We start from the raw sequence: 15,526 nt of genomic DNA, 5'->3' as shown, positions 1-15,526 counted from the left end.
CATTCCTGCTACATCAGTCACTGCCATAATTAACTCAAGGTCTGGATCTGTCTCTGGCACTGAGTGCACCCTGGGGACACTGAGGCACAGCATCTATGTCCTGCTGCAGGACTACCGGCATAGACAGAAAGCTACAACACCTAGAGGGCTCCCAAGACCTCCGTGTGCCCTCAACAAGGGGAGAATTTTGTTGAGGCTTAATGCTCACAAACAGGATCTGGGGTCAGACACTGCACTGCCCTCAGCCTCCTCGTGTCTCCCAGGTGCAAAGGCTACAGAATCTGAGGGGGGAAACCAGACCCCACTAGACACAGAGGTTAAAGCACAGTCCCTGGGTCTGAGGCTGGGTCTGCAAGGGGCTTCCCATCCACTTCCTTGTCCCTTGGATCTGAGCCCTGCTCTCAAACCACAAGCTCCTCAGCAGCAACCCCTGAGCCCTGGCTGATTTCAATGACCAGCAGGTGTCTCCAGCCAGGGGATAAGAGAGGCCTGGAAGGGACCTCTAACCAGGGTTGGACCTGGGCAGCAGAATCAGGGCGCCTCCACCATGGCCTGGACCCCCCTCCTCCTCAGCCTCCTGGCTCACTGCACAGGTACTGAGCCCTGGTCATTCCCAGGCAGGCTGCAAGGTTCTGGGTCCAGCCCAAAAATGACCCTGAGTCCAGAACAGGGTGCATGGAGAGGGTAGGACCCAAATGAAAAGACTGGAGGAGTGAAGTCTTACCACTTGCTCACTCTGTGAGAGACTGAGGGGCTGCCCCAACTCAGGGAAATTTAACGTTGTCTCCTTTGTTGAAAGGCTCCATTCACCAGCTATACCCAGGGTACCAGGGGTGAGATGAGGGGAGATAGAAACAGACCGTCAGAGACTTGTTGGGGCTGAGGTCAGGTAGGTGGGGTTCGCTTTGAATTGAGACCAGTGCCGGGAACCCACCTCTCCTTTTCACTCCTGCAGGTTCTGTGGTCACCTATGTACTGTCTCAGCCGCCATCCATGACTGTGACCCTGAGGCAGCCGGCCCACATCACCTGTGGTGGAGACATCATTGAAAGTAGAAATGTAGCAGCAGAAGCCGGGCCAGGCCCCCGTGCTGATTATCTATAGAGATAGCAATAGGTTGACAGGGATCCCTGAGCGACTCTCTGCCCCAACTCGGGGAACACGGCCACCCTGACCATCAGCGGGGCCCTGGCTGAGGACGAGGCTGACTATTACTGCCAGGTGTGGGACAGCAGTGCTGATGCTCACAGTGACACAGGCAGATGGGGAAAGGGCACACAAACCCTTTCTCCCATCTGTGTCACCCTTCCCAGGACCAGACACACCAGATGCTCTAGGTTGTGACAGACAGTTGGAGAGTCACATCCACCCTGATGGTGATTGGGGGAGAATCAGGACAGTGCCCTCATCCTAAAGAATGGCCAGAAGATATGCCACCACAGGAGACACACAATGGGTGCGGCAGGTCTATTCCACGTCCTGCACAAAAATATCTCTCTACACCCACCTGACCCAGAAATATGGACAGAAAATAATGGTATGAAATGAGTTCAGCATCTCAATGTGACACAGAAGAAGCCACCGAGTCCTCCTTGTCCACAGAAGATCTACTCAGATCCACACAAACCACAGCCTCCAAATAAGAGGAATATCGGGTCCTTCCTTCCACCTGATAATGTGCAACTGTCTGACACAACCACACATAAGTTCTTTCTCCCATTGAGGATACAAGCTACGCTTCCGTCTGCTAGGGATATTGATCTCTGCCTCACCGGATTTGTCATCCTCAACGTCGATACTGAGATAGAAAGTTTGCTCCTGTGAACACACCTGATGTTAGGTGCTGATGGGCTGACACAGGTGGAGGAAACAGAAACATCTGATGACAATGTAGCCAGGTGCATTCCTGCCACAGAAGGAGAAACACTGGATCCTTCTGTCCTGCTCATTTCAGCCACTACCCTGTGCTCAGAGGGGGTCTGTAACTACTCTCCTCACCATGTACCCCACGAGAACCTTCCTTCAGAAAACACCTGAGCTAGTGATCATCCCAGCCACTGGGCAGGACTACAGCTTCCTTTGGGAATTCTGGTCCATTATCGGACCTGCTGAAATGGAATGTGGTACAGTCATGACTTTATCACAAACCCAGGGAGCCCCCGGGATCCCCTGAATCCATTAACACCCCTGCCTGCCCCAGGTGTGCAGAGACACCAGTTCCTCCGTGACAGCACAACTCACCCCAGCCAGCGCCCTCTCTTATCCTGACTCATCCCAGGAGGAGGTGAAGGGAGACCGGGTATACTAGGTGCCCCCATAGCTAGGCAGGTAGTGTTCCCGGGGCATCCCTCAACCACAGGACACACTTGTCGGCTGGCCACAGACTATATCATTTTTACAAATATTTTCTTTATTTATTCAAGAGAGAGAGAGAGAGAAAGAGAGAGAGAGATACAGAGACAGAGACATAGCAGAGGGGAAAGCAGGCTCCATGTGGGGACCCTAATGTGGAACTGGATCCCAGGATCCCAGGATCACAGCCTGAGACAAAGGTAGACGCTCAGTTACTGAGTCACCCAGGCTCCCGACAGAAACTATTCTTGAACCATTCTTTCCCACATCGCTACTGGCTACGAATTGAATGAAGCTCAGGTGCCCAGAGCAGGACAGTTAAGCCCCATGTCACAGCTGGCCCAGTAGGGCCTAAGGAGATAAGCAGAGGAAGTGAGACTTTCCATGGAGCCTGGACCCCCCACCCTGTGAATCTCAGTGAGGACAGTCTCCAGAGGAGGCGGGCTCCCCAAGATGCAGATGCAAGTGGAGCATTCTGGAGGGGGGCCGGGCATCAATAGGTGGAACAGCTCTGGGGAAGCCTGTAGTACTGGTCCATCAAGAAGGACAATCGGAGCAGCTTCATCCTGTTCCCCAGCTGCTCCCAGCACAGGTGACAGGACCCCAGGGAGGCACAGTGTGAGGCACCAGGCCCCAGGTCCTTCCCAACAGACTCCATGGGGTCAGTGCCCTGTCATCACCTTTGTTGACATGGCTCCCTCCCTCAGCCTGGACAGTCACTTCTGGCTGAGGCTCCCTGTCTCCCTCAGGTTCTCTCTCCTCTTCTCACTTTCAGGCCCTTTGCTCCCCTCACCTGACACTGACCTTCCCTTGTGTTCATCATCCTGGGTGGGTCCAGGATCCCCTGTCCTGGGGATGAGTTTGCCCTTGAACATGCCTCTTTGAGCAGCAAAAGCCAAACCTATTCACCAAATCGTCCTACAGATATGAGTAAACGTCAAAGCCCAATTCTGAAGACATAACACAGGGACACAACTCCACTGAGGAAGAGCAGACTGAGGGCCTGGAGTAGTGGGACTATGGCCTTGATACTTAGCAGGGCAGTGAGAGCACCCAAATGTGACTCAAGTGACCGAAGGATGGGCAGTGGGACACAAAACTTCCTCTGTGGTCTAGCTCTCACTCTTGGCTGCCCTCTGAGCAGCTGCAGGTCAAGCATCAGGATCAAGTGTCCTCCCTAGTCCTTGCCCCACGCCTGAAGGGGAGGAGACTCGAGCAAGTTCTCTGTCCTCTCCTGTATGCTCACATCTCTGAACAGGGAGGATGACTAAACCTTTCCGGCAAAGCAGGTGCTTATTTTGTATGTAGAATCTGTATCAACTTTTACAGAAGGTAGTAAGATTTAGGAAGCCATATATCATGTGGGCCCAGAGGTCATCACGAGTTCCTCAGCAAGGGGACAGTGGTCTCAGATAGCACAATGGCAGTAATCCTTCTTCTCCTGGGGACAGGTGGCATGGATGGGCCCCAGGGGCTGGGTCTTGGGTGAGGGGTCCCCACATCAGGAAGGGCTGCCTGGGGCATCCTGAGGGGGAAACGCCCCTGTCGCCCCAGGCCCTTCTCATCTCAGACTTTACAGAAACTGTGGAGGAAGTCCAGACACCGTCTGGGGACCCACCTGGAGACTTCCTCGTGCACCTCCCAGTGCCCAGGTCCCATCACCTGCACCAGGCAGCTCTGACCCTTAGCTCAGGTCTGACCCACATGGACTCAAACCCATGACCAAGTGACCCTGATTGGTGGCCACGCTTGCATTCAGGGGACTTCTGTCCTTCTGAGGGGAAAGCCCTCTTCCAAGACTTGAATGAAAGTTTTACATAAATGAAATTTCTCTCCATGATTCTCTGAAATGTTGTTTTGAAATTGAGTTGTACAGCAATTTCTTAGGTTCAAAGGACAAATGAGAAATGTGTTAAGAAGTAAGACCAGAAGCTTCGCGATTTCCACCCTGGCTTCTATCAGAGGGATACCTTCCTATCTGGGAGAGAAAATCATTTTCCCTACTCACAAAAGCATGGCAACCTCCATTGGAATACTTCCTCTTCAAATTTCTTATTGCCCTGATGAACTAGAAAGCTCTTCACTTGGAATCTCTATGGCCTAAATAATCATTCCAGGGATTTTCAGGTTAAAGGATGCTGGAAAGGGTCCTCTAGAGATTGATAATCTGGGGATACTCCCCATAGAATTTCTCCAGAAACGAACAGTGACTGGGTGGCACCTCCCTGTTCCTAAGGTGGGCCCCTGACCACAACACATCGCCCCCCACAGGCAGCTGGCAGAGTGAGAGGAAGAGTTTCAAGAACTGGAACATTCTGGTTGAGGTTGTCCCACCTCCGCTGTCACCTGGGAAGCCATCCTCACCTGGTGCAGGGACTGCTGCTGCGTTGCACCTACCATTTCCTGCTCGTCTCTCTCTCTCTCTCTCTCTCTCTCTCTCTCTCTCTCTCTCTCCCTCCCTCCCTCCCTCCCTCTTTCTCCAAGGACCTAGGACTGGATTTCTCTCCCACGGGAATTCTGACAAACATTTAAAGCCCAATTAATACCTATCCTTCTAAAGCTGTTTCAAAAAATGGAAACAGAGAGGAAGGGCAAGAAGGAGAAAGAGTAGGGTCCCTAAGTCACTTGTCTCTACCAACTTACCTAGATAGCCTTCAAATCATCCTGAAAACCTACGAATTCGGCCTGAGATTTAAAGAGACAACAGCTGGAATGCTGCAGTGAGAAGAGTTCATGCTTCTATCAAGGTAGGAAGACGGAAAAAAAGAAATAAAGAAACAAAAGGCATCTGAGGGGGAGAGGCCCTGAAGAGCTGGGCTGAGGCTGGGGCTGGCGCCCCCAGGTCAGGAGAACCCTGCCCCAAGGAACAGGAGCTGCACCAACCTTCCCGGAGGGACAGGCGCCCCCAGGGAGTCGGAGCAAGACCCCAGGAGGGCGGGGATGCTCTCAGCATCCTGGGGACAGGAACAGAGCCCCTGGCCCCAGGGAGAGCCCCACACGCCAAGGCCGAGCTCCCTAAAGGGCTGCAGCTCAGAGGGGCTCGGACGGAGGCTGCACCGAGGGGGCTGAGCGGCCGGGAGCGCGATTCCAGCAGGCAGGCCCGGGAGCCCAGGGCGCCAGGGCACAGCCCAGATTCCGGCCTTCCCCTGGGACAGGCGGGGTCGGGAGGCTCTAGGACAGCAAGGACAACTGCCTCCGAGGGCCCAGAGCTGAAAAGGTCAGCGGCCCCGCCCGGGAGCATCCAGGCCCCTGGGGATTGGGAGCTGAGGTAGTTACTGCAGGAGCTGAATCCAGGGCTGGGGAGCTGGCCACCGCCACTGCTGTTGTTCCCACTGGGGCCTCACAAGGTAAACAGCCCCCACTGAGCCTCACAGTGGCCTCACCGGATTAACAGCTTAGACATCTTTCACTGAGCCCTGCACCAGGCAGGAGACTGAGCAGCTCACCCAAGGACACACACCTGAGAATCAGCACAGCAGGCCCTTCCCCTGGAAGACCAGCTAGACCGACAAGGGAAAAACAAGCTATTGACCAAGCAGCACTGGAAAGTTCCAGGGGAATTCGAGGGATTTACAGTATGTAGAATGAGATGATACTCCCCCTTGTTTTTTGTTTTCTGTTTGTTCCCCCCCTTTTTTTCCTTGTTTTTCTTTTTTTCTCCTTTTTCTAGTACAACTTGTTTTTGGCCACTCTGCACTGAGCAAAATGACTAGAAGGAAAAACTCACCTCAAAAGAAAGAATCAGAAACAGTCCTCTCTCACACAGAGTTACAAAATCTGGATTACAATTCAATGTCAGAAAGCCAATTCAGAAGCACTATTATACAGCTACTGGTGGCTCTAGAAGAAAGCATAAAGGACTCAAGAGACATCATGACTGCAGAATTTAGATCTAATCAGGCAGAAAATAAAAATCAATTGAATGAGATGCAATCCAAAGTAGAGGTCCTAACGATGAGGGTTAAGGAGGTAGAAGAAGGAGTGAGTGACAGAGAAGACAAATTGATGGTTAGGAGGGGAACTGAGGAAAAAAGAGAAAAACAATTAAAAGATCATGAGGATAAAAAAATAAAAAATAAAATGAAAAAATAAAAGATCATGAGGATAGATTAAGGGGAATAAATGACAGCCCCAGGAAGAAAAATCTACAATTAATTGGAGTTCCCGAGGGCGCTGAAAGGGACAGAGGTCCAAAATATGTATTTGAACAAATCATAGCTGAAAACTTTCCTAATCTGGGAAGGGAAACAGGCATTCAGATCCAGGAAACAGATTCCCCCCTAAAATCAATAAGTACCGCTCAACACCTCGACATTTAATAGTGAAGCTTGCAAATTCCAAACATAAAGAGAGGATCCTTAAAGCAGCAAGAGACAAGAAATCTCTAACTTTTATGGGGAGAAATATGAGATTAACAGCAGACCTCTCCACAGAGACCTGGCAGGCCAGAAAGGGCTGGCACGATATATTCAGGGTCCTACGAGAAGAACATGCAGCCAAGAATACTTTATTCAGCAAGGCTCTCATTCAGAATAGAAGGAGAGATAAAGAGCTTCCAAGATAGGTAGAAAATGAAAGAATATGTGACCACAAATCCAGCTCTGCAAGAAATACTACGGGGGATTCTGTAATAGAGGAAGTCCAAGGGAACAATCCACAAAAACAGGGACTGAATAGGTATCATGATGGCACTAAATTCATATCTTTCAATAGTAACTCTGAACGAGAATGGGCTTACTGACCCTATCAAAAGGCACAGGGTTTCACACTAGATTAAAAAGCAAGACACATCTATTTACTGTCTACAAGAGACTCATTTTTTTTCTTATATTTATTTATTATTTATTATTTATTTATTTGTTTGTTTGTTTTGGCAGGGAAAGGTATTTTATTATATTTTTAAATCAAAAAGTGAAATATGCTTTTGAAATTGGGAAATGTAACATAAATGATTTTTAAAAATGTTAATATTTCCTCTAACATGCTACTTGTACATTCACCCACTGAGGTAACTCAAATCAGAAATTTAGATGTATAACTTTACAAAACTATGTATTGTATTTACTTAAATGTTTTTCATATACATATTATTTGTATTCCTTTAAAGGTCATTTACAATTACATTGCTCTGCAACTTGCTTTTATTCTTTGACTTTTCCATTTCTCCCAATTGCACACCATGGGCACCTCCAGATTTATACTCATACAATAGATGTTTGTCAACTTTTTATTATTGATGAAATATGCTTGATTTTAGATTTTTGCCTTGAAACAATACTGCAAGATGCTTTTTTAAATATAAGATGATTAATTTTTCTTTGCTTTGTTAGGAAACAGAACCCCAATCTGGAATTGTTGATAAAATACTCTGTATGTTTTTTTATTTTATTTTATTTTTTAACAATAAATTTATTTTTATTGGTGTTCAATTTGCCAACATAAAGAATAACACCCAGTGCTCATCCCTTCAAGTGCCCACCTCAGTGCCCATCACCCAGTCACCCCCACCCCCCACCCTCCTCTCCTTCCACCACCCCTAGTTTGTTTCCCAGAGTTAGGAGTCTTCATGCTCTGTCTCCCTTTCTGATATTTCCTACCCATTCCTTCTCCCTTCACTTCTATTCCCTTTCACTACTATTTATATTCCCCAAATGAAAGAGACCATATAATGTTTGTCCTTCTCCAACTGACTTATTTCACTCAGCATAATACCCTCCAGTTCCATCCACGTTGAAGCAAATGGTGGGTATTTGTCATTTATAAAGGCTGACTAATATTCCATTGTATACATAGACCACAACTTCTTTATCTATTCATCTTTCTTTTTTTAAAATAATAAATTTATTTTTTATTGGTGTTCAATTTGCCAACATACAGAATAACACCCAGTGCTCATCCCGACAAGTGCCCCCCTCAGTGCCCGTCACCCAGTCACCCCCATCCCCAGCCCTCCTCCCCTTCCACCACCCCTAGTTCATTTCCCAGAGTTAGGAGTCTTTATGTTCTAGCTCACTTTCTGATATTTCCTACACATTTCTTCTCCCTTCCCCTCTATTCCATTTCACTATTATTTACATTCCCCAAATGAATGAGAACATATAATGTTTTTCCTTCTCTGATTGACTTATTTCACTCAGCATAATACCCTCTAGTTCCATCCATGATGAAGCAAATGGTGGGTATTTGTCATTTCTAATGGCTGAGTAATATTCTATTGTATACATAGACCTCATCTTCTTTATCCATTCATCTTTCGATGGACACCGAAGCTCCTTCCACTTCTTCTTCATCACTCTTCTGTAGAAGGGCATCCTGATTCCTACCATAGCTTGGCTATTGTGGACATTGCTGGGTGAACATTGGTGTGCAGGGGTCATTTCATTTCATTAAATTTCTGTCTTTGGGGTAAATACCCTGTAGTGCAATGGCTGCGTCCTAGGGTGGCTCTATTCTTACTTTTTCAGGAGATTCATTTTAGACAGAAGGACACCTACAACCTGGAAATAAAAGGTTGGAGAACCATTTACCATTCAAATGGTCATCAAAAGAAAGCAGAGGTAGCCATCCTTATATCAGGTAAACTAAAATTTACTTGGAAGACTGTAGTGAGAGATGAAGAGGGACACTATCTCATACTTAAAGGATCTATCCAACAAGAGGACTTAACAATCATCAATATATATGCCCCGAATGTGGGAGCTGCCAAATATTTAAACCAAATAATAACCAAAGTGAAGAAATACTTAGATAATAATACACTTATACTTGGTGACTTCAATCTAGCTCTCTCTACCCTCGATAGGTCTTCTAAGCACAACATCTCCAAAGAAACAAGAGCTTTCAATGATACACTGGACCAGATGGATTTCACAGATATCTACAGAACTTTACATCCAAACTCAACTGAATACACATTCTTCTCAAGTGCACATGGAACTTTCTCCAGAATAGACCACATACTGGGTCACAAATCGGGTCTGAACCGATACCAAAAGATTGGGATCGTCCCCTGCATATTCTCAGACCATAATGCCTTGAAATTAGAACTAAATCACAAGAAGAAGTTTGGAAGGACCTCAAACACGTGGAAGTTAAGGGCCATCCTGCTAAAAGATGAAAGGGTCAACCAGGAAATTAAGGAAGAATTAAAAAGATTCATGGAAACTAATGAGAATGAAGATACAACCGTTCAAATTCTTTGGGATGTCGCAAAAGCAGTCCTGAGGGGGAAATACATCGCAATACAAGCATCCATTCAAAAACTGGAAAGAACTCAAATACAAAAGGTAACCTTACACATAAAGGAACTAGACAAAAAACAGCAAATGGACCCTACGCCCAGCAAAAGAAGAGAGTTAATTAAGATTCGAGCAGAACTCAATAAATCGAGACCAGAAGAACTGTGGAACAGATCAACAGAACCAGGAGTTGGTTCTTTGAAAGAATTAATAAGATAGATAAACCATTAGCCAACCATATTAAAAAGAAGAGAGAGAAGACTCAAATTAATAAAATCATGAATGAGAAAGGAGAGATCACTACCAACACCAAGGAAATACAAACGATTTTAAAAACATATTATGAACAGCTCTACGCCAATAAATTAGGCAATCTAGAAGAAATGGACGCATTCCTGGAAAGCCACAAACTACCAAAACTGGAACAGGAAGAAATAGAAAACCTGAACAGGCTAATAACCAGGGAGGAAATTGAAGCAGTCATCAAAAACCTCCCAAGACACAAGAGTCCAGGGCCAGACGGCTTCCCAGGGGAATTCTATCAAACGTTTAAAGAAGAAACCATACCTATTCTACTAAAGCTGTTTGGAAAGATAGAAAGAGATGGAATACTTCCAAATTCGTTCTATGAGGCCAGCATCACCTTAATTCCAAAACCAGACAAAGACCCCACCAAAAAGGAGAATTACAGGCCAATATCCCTGATGAACATGGATGCAAAAATTCTCAACAAGATACTAGCCAATAGGATCCAACAACACATTAAGAAAATTATTCACCATGACCAAGTAGGATTTATCCCCGGGACACAAGGCTGGTTCAACACTCGTAAAACAATCAATGTGATTCATCATATCAGCAAGAGAAAAACCAAGAACCATATGATCCTCTCATTAGATGCAGAGAAAGCATTTGACAAAAATGGGACAGCATCCATTCCTGATCAAAACCCTTCAGAGTGTAGGGATAGAGGGAACTTTCCTCGACATCTTAAAAGCCATCTACAAAAAGCCCACAGCAAATATCATTCTCAATGGGGAAGCACTGGGAGCCTTTCCCTTAAGATCAGGAACAAGACAGGGATGTCCACTCTCACCACTGCTATTCAACATAGTATTGGAAGTCCTAGCCTCAGCAATCAGACAACAAAAAGACATTAAAGACATTCAAATTGGCAAAGAAGAAGTCAAACTCTCCCTCTTCGCCGATGACATGATACTCTACATAGAAAACCCAAAAGCCTCCACCCTAAGATTGCTAGAACTCATACAGCAATTTGGTAGCGTGGCAGGATACAAAATCAATGCCCAGAAATCAATGGCATTTCTATACACTAACAATGAGACTGAAGAAAGAGAAATTAAGGAGTCAATCCCATTTACAATTGCACCCAAAAGCATAAGATACCTAGGAATAAACCTAACCAAAGAGGTAAAGGATCTATACCCTAAAAACTACAGAACACTTCTGAAAGAAATTGAGGAAGACACAAAGAGATGGAAAAATATTCCATGCTCATGGATTGGCAGAATTAATATTGTGAAAATGTCAATGTTACCCAGGGCAATTTACACGTTTAATGCAATCCCTATCACAATACCATGGACTTTCTTCAGAGAGTTAGAACAAATTATTTTAAGATTTGTGTGGAATCAGAAAAGACCCCGAATAGCCAGGGGAATTTTAAAAAAGAAAACCATATCTGGGGGCATCACAATGCCAGATTTCAGGTTGTACTACAAAGCTGTGGTCATCAAGACAGTGTGGTACTGGCACAAAAACAGACACATAGATCAATGGAACAGAATAGAGAACCCAGAAGTGGACCCTGAACTTTATGGTCAACTAATATTCGATAAAGGAGGAAAGACGATCCACTGGAAGAAAGACAGTCTCTTCAATAAAAGGTGCTGGGAAAATTGGACATCCACATGCAGAAGAATGAAACTAGACCACTCTCTTGCACCATACACAAAGATAAACTCAAAATGGATGAAAGATCTAAATGTGAGACAAGATTCCATCAAAATCCTAGAGGAGAACACAGGCAACACCCTTTTTGAACTTGGCCACAGTAACTTCTTGCAAGATACATCCACGAAAGCAAAAGAAACAAAAGCAAAAATGAACTATCGGGACTTCATCAAGATAAGAAGCTTTTGCACAGCAAAGGATACAGTCAACAAAACTAAAAGACAACCTACAGAATGGGAGAAGATATTTGCAAATGACATATCAGATAAAGGGCTAGTTTCCAAAATCTATAAAGAACTTATTAAACTCAACACCAAAGAAACAAACAATCCAATCATGAAATGGGCAAAAGACATGAAGAGAAATCTCACAGAGGAAGACATAGACATGGCCAACATGCACATGAGAAAATGCTCTGCATCACTTGCCATCAGGGAAATACAAATCAAAACCACAATGAGATACCACCTCACACCAGTGAGAATGGGGAAAATTAACAAGGCAGGAAACAACAAATGTTGGAGAGGATGCGGAGAAAAGGGAACCCTCTTACACTGTTGGTGGGAATGTGAACTGGTGCAGCCACTCTGGAAAACTGTGTGGAGGTTCCTCAAAGAGTTAAAAATAGACCTGCCCTACGACCCAGCAATTGCACTGTTAGGGATTTACCCCAAAGATTCAGATGCAATGAAACGCCGGGACACCTGCACCCCGATGTTTCTAGCAGCCATGTCCACAATAGCCAAACTGTGGAAGGAGCCTCGGTGTCCATCGAAAGATGAATGGATAAAGAAGATGTGGTTTTTGTATACAATGGAATATTCCTCAGCCATTAGAAATGACAAATACCCACCATTTGCGTCAACGTGGATGGAACTGGAGGGTATTATGCTGAGTGAAGTAAGTCAATCGGAGAAGGACAAACAGTGTATGTTCTCATTCATTTGGGGAATATGAATAATAGTGAAGGGGAATATAAGGGAAGGGAGAAGAAATGTGTGGGAAATATCAGAAAGGGAGACAGAACATAAAGACTCCTAACTCTGGGAAACGAACTAGGGGTGGTGGAAGGGGAGGAGGGCGGGGGGTGGGGGTGAATGGGTGACGGGCACTGAGGGGGACACTTGACGGGATGAGCACTGGGTGTTATTCTGTATGTTGGTAAATTGAACACTAATAAAAATTAATTTATTAAAAAAATAAAAATAAAAATAAAAATAAATAAATAAATAAAAAAATTCCCCTGGCTATTCAGGTTCTTTTCTGATTCCAAACAAAAAACAAACAAAAAAAAAAAAACTGCTGAGACATAAATATTTTACACACGCAGACTGAGAAGTCTCTTCATATTTGTACATGTGCACACATACATCATATAAAGGCTTGCGTCATAGTAATTTGATATCACGCAGGACTCACACACCCAGGTCAGGGACAGAAGCTGACAGAAGATGGAAAGCACAGCAAGGGCAATGTGACCTGTGTCATATGTGAGCCAGGTGACCCAGGAGATCAGCCACAGTGACTGTCAGTTAAAAAGGCTGCTGTTTCCCTTTACTTTGTCCCACATTAAAGCAGAATTCACTCCTGTGATTCACCAAAACCAGAAACAATCAGTGGAATTAATTCTGACAATACATCACTGGAGCACAAAAATTTTACTTAAAAGAAAATATTACCTTGGGCGCCTCTGAGTGGCTCAGTCGGTTAAGAGTCTGCCTTCTGCTCAGGTCATGAACTCAGGGTTCTGTGATTGAATCCCCTGTAGGGGCCCCTCTCAGCCAGGCGTCTGCTTCTCCCTCTCCATCTCCCCTCTGTGCTCTTGTTCACACTCTCGCCCTCCTTCAAATAAAGAAATATATAAAATATTAAAATTAAATTAACAAAGAAAATATTACCTAGAAATGGAAAGAGTTCTGAATCAAAGACACCTTATATTGTCACAGTCCTCGAGCTCACACAAGCAGGAATCTCCCAACAGAGACTGATCACCTGGCCCCAAACCCATGACCTAGTCCCTGATTCTTCTTCCCAACCTCACAGCAGCCCCAGTGTCACTTCTCCAGAGAGGCCTCCTCCAACCTCCCCCCACTCAGGGTCAGCCTGTCCCTTGGATCGCCATTTTCATAGTCTGTACTTTACTCTTACTGAATGGTTTTCTCCCCATTGTTGTTTTATCCATTAATTTATTGGTGGTAATTTATTGGTAATAATATTTCCTATTGGTTAAGGATATCTCAGTGCAAAACATACGCATGACAATCAGTGGCAGGAACACACTGAAGCCTATTTTCTCCCCTAACAATACGTCTGGGTCACGTGGTGTTTCTCCGGATTTCACCACATCCATGAGGTCCCAAATCCTCTCCGTTTCTGTTCCACCATCACTGAGGCTTTGCTCTTTATTCTTGAAGATGACAGACATCAGGAAGGCTGCTGAAGCTCCAGACATCACATTTATATTTCAGAGCAAGACACTACATTAGTCTAGTCTCATTCTTTTCCTCACAAGAGGCAAAGTCCCGGAAAGGACCCCACACACGGACACTTCTTTGGGCACATGCTGCACAACAGGGTCAATCCTGACACAGAGGGATGTCACTGTGGCGATGTTCTGGCTGTGGTATGAATATAGAAGCCAGGGGACAGGGGGCAGCTGGTAGAGACTGTGTGCTGTGTCACCAGAGCAAGTGTGTCCACCCTGCTCCCCACTCACAGCATAAATCTATGAGGCAGGACCTCTGCCTCGTTCACACTGATCCCCAGGACAGAATGTCTCCCAGACCAAAGTGAGCCTGAATGAATGTTGACTGAGTGTTCTCAGCTCCCTGGATGTGGAGCAGGAGCCACCACCACCCTATTTGGGCCCAGCACCCCGAGGCTGCACCAGTAAGAGACAGTTTCCGAGTCCTGTGTGCCCCAGGCACCCAGTCCTACACCCTACGCATGACCACCCACACCCTAGAGATGTGTGCTCTGAGGCCCCAGGGGTCGTCTCCTCCTCAGCTGAGCCTATAGCAATGTCCAAGGAGAATCCGATCCCCGCCTGCCTTGTCGAGGGACTGGCAGGGTCCATGAAGAGAAGAGTAACTTCTGCCCTGGGTCAGCAGGGCAAGAGCAGGGAACCAGGATGTGAGCAGTGGGCTCTCCATCTCCACCTGGACCAGGGACTTCCCTGGGCCTCCAGCAGCCAGTGCGGAGCGGCCACCAGGGGGCAGCAGAGATGACCTGGCGAAGCCACCTGCACAGGGGGCGAGCCTGGTATCAGGGGTTCTAACAGGAGGGGCTGAGTCACTGGGGCCTGAGACTGAGGGGAAGGTGCGGGATTTCTGCAGTATAACCTTGGACACTGATGTAAGTTCTGACCTGACGTCTCTCAGACTCAGGGGTCTCATAGATTTGCCTCTGTCACTAGCCCACCAACAGGACTTCACGGCTCTCCTGCCACCCCCTTCCTGCTACATCAGTCACTGTCAGACTTTGCCAAGGTCGGATCTCTCCTTTGCACTGAGTGCACCCTGGGGACACTGAGGCACAACCTCTATGACCTGCCCCAGGACTACCCCCATAGTCAGAAAGCTACAACACCTAGAGGGCCCCCAAGACCTCCGTATGCCCTTAGCAAGAGGAGAATTTTGTTGAGCTTGATGCCCACAGGGATCTGGGGTAGGACACTGCACTGTCCTCGGGCTCCTCGTGTCTCCCAGGCGCAATAGCTACAGAATCTAAAAGGGTAAACCAGACCCCACTAGACACAGAGGTTAAAGCACAGTCCCCCCATCTGAGTCTGGGCCTTCAAGGGGCTTCCCATCCACTTCCTTGTCCCTTGGGTCTGAGCCCTGCTCTCAAACCACAAGCTCCTCAGCAGCAGCCCCTGAGCCCTGGCTGATTTGCATGAGCAGCAGGTGTCTCCAGCAAGGGGATAAGAGAGGCCTGGAAGGGACCTCTAACCAGGGTGGGAA

General features: G+C 46.5%; 1 pseudogene; it reads left to right on the top strand.

Annotated features, from left to right (window-relative positions):
• The first annotated feature begins 547 nt into the window (after positions 1-547).
• Positions 548-1,344, top strand: LOC129508264 (immunoglobulin lambda variable 3-9-like; annotated as a pseudogene).
• Positions 1,345-15,526: the final 14,182 nt, after the last annotated feature.

This window comes from Nyctereutes procyonoides, unplaced genomic scaffold, assembly GCF_905146905.1.
Source record: "Nyctereutes procyonoides isolate TBG_1078 unplaced genomic scaffold, NYPRO_anot_genome, whole genome shotgun sequence".
Lineage (NCBI taxonomy): Eukaryota > Metazoa > Chordata > Mammalia > Carnivora > Canidae > Nyctereutes > Nyctereutes procyonoides.
This window is presented reverse-complemented; position numbering and strand designations above follow the sequence as displayed.